The sequence below is a fragment of the Psammomys obesus genome, unplaced genomic scaffold (genome assembly GCF_907164565.1).
Source record: "Psammomys obesus unplaced genomic scaffold, mPsaObe1.curated_primary_1811, whole genome shotgun sequence".
In the NCBI taxonomy this organism is placed as follows: Eukaryota; Metazoa; Chordata; class Mammalia; order Rodentia; family Muridae; genus Psammomys; species Psammomys obesus.
In genome coordinates this window covers 752,054-757,848 of record NW_026596125.1, presented here as the reverse complement: position 1 = coordinate 757,848, position 5,795 = coordinate 752,054, and the positions used below count along the sequence as shown (strand labels likewise).

At 42.4% G+C, this 5,795-nt stretch overlaps 1 pseudogene; it reads right to left on the bottom strand.

The window, feature by feature from the left end:
- Positions 1-5,795, bottom strand: part of LOC129665186 (heterogeneous nuclear ribonucleoprotein C-like) — a 17,030-nt pseudogene that overhangs the window by 533 nt on the left and 10,702 nt on the right.

The following is a 5,795-nucleotide window of genomic DNA, read 5'->3' as shown; positions in this document are numbered from 1 at the left end:
TCTTCTTCTTCTTCTTCTTCTTCTTCTTCTTCTTCTTCTTCTTCTTCATCTTCTTCTTTGTCTTCTTCTTCGTCTTCATCATCTTCTTCTTCCTCTTCTTCTTTTTTCTAGGAGGATATAAAAGAGTGAGGTGGTGGACCTGGGAGGATTGGGACCTGAATGCGGTCAGGGTGCATTTTGTGAAATTCCCAAATAATCAATTAAAATGTTATGTTGGACCTGTGCATAGTGGCACATACCTTTAATCCCAGCACTCAGGAAGGCAGAAACAGGTGTATCTTTGTGAGTTTGAGGCTAACCTGGCCTACAAAGTGAGTCTGGATAGCCAAGGCTACCCAGGGAAATCCTGTATTGAAAAACCAAAATAAAATAAAATAAAAATTATGTTGAATAATATATACGTGTGTGTGTTTTGTTAAAAGGTTTTCCTACAAACAAAATTTTGTAAAAACAAAAAGTAAGACAAAAGGGAACCACCAAGTGAAAAGAAGATCCAGAGAAGGTAGTGCATGCCTATAATCCCAACACAAGGGAAGTGAGAGCAGAAGGATCAGGAGTTCAAGGCCAGTGTAGCCATGAAGCAAGTTCAAAGCTAGCATGAACTACACAAGACTATGTCTCATAAGTAAATACAGAGTTTCCAAACTGAAAACAAACAGGGACCAGAGAAAGTGGAGATGAGGACAGGAGATAGGGAAGAAAATGAGGCAAATAATGACAAAAGGGATGGATGTGTGTGCATGAAGATGGGCTGGAACCCATTACTTTATATAAAGACTAAAAAAATAAACATAAAAAGTGTAAACTTAAAAAAAAAGAAATAAGAAACTGGGCGCAGTGGCTCATGCCTTTAATCCCAGCACTCAGGTCACAGAGGCAGCTGTGAGTTCGAGGCCAACTTTGTCTACAAAGCAAGTCTAGGACAGCCAAGGCTACACAGAGAAGCCCTATCTCAAAAAAGAAACAATGACAAAAAAAAAGGACAAAACCCACAAGGTTAATATACTTCTATAAGTTGCCTTGATCATGTGGTTATTAGGGATCACTTCTACTACCCTGGGGCTCACCAACTTCTGTTCCCTCGCCCCACATTTCTGTTCTTTCCTGACCCTCTATCTCACCCCTCCATACCTTATTGCTTTAGGACACCTTGCAATTTCAGCAATAAGCGAGGGTCAGACTAGAAGCCCACAATAATCAATGTCTTCTCAAAGCAGCCTGCCGCTCAAGCTTATGCTGTCCTTTCTTCTCAACCCAAACTTCTCTTCATCTCAGTTTTCTATAGCTACAGACCTGAAGTTCCACAGTGAGAGGCCAGTTTATTATTCCTGTTGTGTCCTCTTAGGTGCCTTAACTGGGAACTCTCAACGCTGCATCTGGGAGTGCACATCCTGCTCAGAAGCCCCTCCAAATCTTTATTAATTCATAAAAAGTGCTTTTGCTGAATGTAGATTTGGTCACAGCAAACACCAGACATGACAAAGGAAGCAGATCAGGCAGCCTGGGGTAGAAGAGCTTTGCTGCACTTAGAAGCCTGAGGGGTCACAGAAGGTCTGTGCTGCAGACAAACTACGCCCTTTGCCTCCAAGAAGTTTACATCAAGGCCAGAGCAGCTCTTCTCAAATGACAGTCGCCCCGAGGAAACCCTGAACTCTCCTTTAGTGCTTCTTCTCGCGTCATGGGAAATACGTGCATTACAATTATCGCTGCCCTAACTCACATCCCTTTCAAGCATTTGATTAGTTCACAGTGCCTCCCTAGTTTCAGTATTTGAAGTGCACCTCTGTAGGACAAGCAAGTCTTCTCTTTTCTTCCTAACTAAAAGAATGCAGTCTTACTTCCTCGGGATTCCACTGCCCCTATTTGTCCCAAAGCTGTGTGCACAAGGGTGGCGTTTCTATGACTACACTGCCCTGAAGAACCAAGGAGAGGAAGAAAGAGGTTCTCAGAGTCTAAGAGCATGGCCATAAAGAGGCAGCCATGTCACAGTAGCTGTGGCCTTTGTGTTGAGATAGGCTTCTCAGCAGCCAACTTGCTGCCTTTTTGGTAGCAATCTCAAGAGATACTGGAAAAGGTGTAGGTAAATAAACTGGGAAAGAAGGCCAGTACAGAAGCAGATTGCTGAGTGTAGCTGAAGCTGTCTGGACAGGGGCCACGGGATGAGTATGCAGAACCAGGTTACTGGTGTTCTAAGCCTAGAAAAGAGAAGTGAGGGGTCTCATTTGCCAACTCACTGGCACCATCACTACACCGACCTTTTCTGGACTGTTCCTGCAGTGCCTGTGACCTGCCTTGTGCATGGGCTCAGCATGGGTTTGTGGCTGGAAAGAACCCTTAGGAGGAAAAGGGATAGATTCATAATGGGTTACGACCATGCATAAGGAACAGTGCAGTCAGGTATGTGGGTGAGGGGAGCCACAAGGTCAACTGGACCTTCAGTTACAGTGGAGACAGCCAACAGGTGGCAGGAGCTGAAGAACGAATGCCAGACCTCACTCTCCTTCTCACCTTGACTATGCTCCTGTGATGCATTTCACTTGGCTGGCTGCAGAAGACAGAGTAAGCAGAGAACACCCAGGGCTTCTGCATCCCGACATTTCAACATTTAAAGCCTCAAAGAGCCCTGTGTGGCTACTCAGATGTAATGTTTATGCATTAGCTAGAACTACTGAAACTGGAAAGGACCTTGGAAGCATTACCTGGCAGTCTAAGCAATTGAAATAAAATTTCTAAATAGAAATCTGATTTTCTAGCTCTGGCTTGGACAGCTTGTTAAAAATGCTAGTTGGGTAAAATCTTTGGCAAGTGAGTCTGTTTTCTTATTCTTCTAATGAGACATGTCCTATCGACCTAACAAAACTATTGCAAGCCCTGTCTGATGGCACACATCTATGATCCAAGCACTCAGACAGCTGAGACAAGAGGGCCAAGGATGTGAGACCAGCATGTACTACATGGAAACAGAAGGGGGTCAGGGCAGGGCTGCAATAACCACAGCAGCAGCAGCAGGAGCTGTGAAAATCAAGGGTGCAATATTGGTATTCTTTTATTGTTTTAGAAGGAGCAAATCCAATTTGAAATAAACTCAAGAAATAAATAGGACAATTTTGTTCCATTGGTTTTTTTTTCATGTGGGAAAACATTTGCATAAATATTCAGCATCAAAGATCTTTCTCAAAGGGACAATTTACAGATAATTACTTTATTTCTACTAATCCCCATTCCCTAATAAAAAATAATCTATATTCTATTTACACTCCACACAGGGAATCTCATACCACCAGCCTGCCCACCTGTCCCTCCATCAGAAAAAAAAACACCATAAGCCTTCTAACATATTCATCCATTGTTTCTCTACGGTTTTTTTCCTTTTAGTTTTTTACATGGTGATTTGCGTCAACCAGGACAATATAAACCAGTTTCTAATAAAGCCATCAGTTGTTTTTCTAGTTGTTTCCTTCTATTTCTGACAGGGTGCTTTGTTTTTTTCCAACCACTTCCTCATAGGCCTAAACAGTGGCAGTCCAGTGACACGCCTCCAATCATGATCCTTTCTCCTTTCACTTCCCTTTTCATGGAGAAATGTACAGGAATGATGGTAGCCCATTAGATGATAGTAAGAAATACTGGGCAGAACATCACCTGTGTTTCAATAACCAAAGCCAGTGAATTAGCAAAATTATCACTATTTTTCTATGGAGATTTCAATGTTTCTGCTTTGCGATAAACTGAGCACTAGATACTCGAAGCCTGAATCGGCCTTAGCTCACAGCCAGTGTGGAGTCACTGGCTTGCCTGGCCTACTCTTTTCAGAAAGCAGCTTTGGGGAATGAACACTGCTTGTAAGTGTGCCCCCTCTGGGTAAACAAGCACTTGCCGTTCTTATTCATTCAAGACAAAGTAGAGGAAGGTGGAAAGTTAATGTCATTTCAAAATACAAAATTTCCTAAGAGTGAATGTGAAGGTGCCATTCTCACTGCTGGCTCCATTGTTTCAAGTCTCCCGCAGTGGGTGGGGAGCAGGAAGACTTAGAATGTAGGGAAGGAAAGGGCTGCCCTTTTCAGTAAAGCAAGCCTACTGGGCTTTGCTGTGGAGCTGTTATCTCTGCTTCAGGCTGCAACACATTGTCACACCATCTTGAGGAAGCAGACACTGCCCTCCTGAACTCTGCTAAAGAGCTACCAGAAGCTGCAGCTCCAGTTTGACAGCCCAGCAAAGCACAGACTCTTCAGTTCCATTGCTGAAAACCACTTTTTAGAACCTCCAGGCAAGCCAGGTGTGGATAATCGTAGCATGAGGGAAGTGAACCAGGAGGATCAGGACTTCAAAGGCCGTCATCAGCTACCCAGCTAGTGCCAGGCCAGCCTAGACTACATGAGACCTTGCCTAAAACCAAGCCAAGCAACAACAAAAACATGTTCGTGGTGTATGGAGACTTAAGGCAGAAAAGCTGAATCTGAGGCTAGCTAGAGATTAGCCTGGGATACATAGAAAATCCTATAAAGTGTCTCTAGTTAGGAGAGAGAGAAGGAAAAGATAAGTTATTTTCCAGGGATAATTTTCAGGGTCCACAAGCATGTTTCTCTGTAGATTACTAGTAGGAACATTATTTTAAGTGCTACAATCACAGATTAAGTTTAAAAAACAAGAAAAAGATTAAGAATCCAAGTAATATGAAATAAATTTCAGTACTTAGCCTTAAAGGGATATTAGTTGTTTGTTTTGTTTTAAGATTTATTTATTATATATACTATGTTCTGCCTGCATGTGTGCCTACACACCAGAAGATGGCACCAGATCTCATTATAGATGAGCAATCACCATGTGGTTGCTAGGAATTGAACTCAGGACCCCTGGAAGAACAGCCAGTGCTCTTAACTGCTGAGCCATTTCTCCAGCCCCCATGGACTTTTAGTTTTATATTCGCAAACTAGATTGCTCCAAATCACAAACCTAAAACTAAGATTAACTAACATAAAGAGTTTAAATATGAAGGCTTCAGCCCAGCTATAGTTTTACCATTAGACTGTTAAGAATAACCATGTAGGTAGGATATACTATTCTAGCATCCTTTTTAGGATGTTGCTAAAAGAACCTCTATCAAAAGAAAATTCTTCTACCATTTGTCTGTTTACATCTTACATTTTTAAAAGATTATGTTTTTAACTATGTATATATTGTATATCTGTGCACATGTGCATGCAAGTGCCCACGTCTTCCAGAAGAGGGAATCAGGTCCCCTGGAGCTGAAATTATAAGTGGTTAGGAGCTGCCAGAAGAGGAAGGTGGGAACCAAAATGATATTCTGCAAGAATCCTTGAATTAATTAATTAATTAATTAATTAATCTATCTATCTATCTTGAGATAGTCTCTCACCTGGAAATTGCTATACAGATCAGGCTGGCCTTGAACCAATAAGAGATCCACCCGCCTCTGCTAGGGCTAAAGGTGTGTGCAGCCATGCCTAACAATATCTAACAAATTTGAAACAGTAAAGGAAGGCATTTGCTTCACAGTTGGTTGTAATTATCCATGAGAAAGTTATGCCAATAGATAGTGAGAGCAGACGCAGGGCGTTAGACATGAGAGAACCAAGGACAATGAGGCTACAACTCCTGATAATCAGATGCCCCTTTGTGACTGATTAATTATCCTTGAAGCTGCAGGTGGATTCTTCCCCCTCTATCAGCAAAGCAGAACAGAAGGAGCTGCCATCCCTTCCTCAGGTCAACCCTGCCTCAATGCTGTGTGTGTGTGTGTGTGTGTGTGTGTGTGTGTGTGTGTGTGTGTGTGT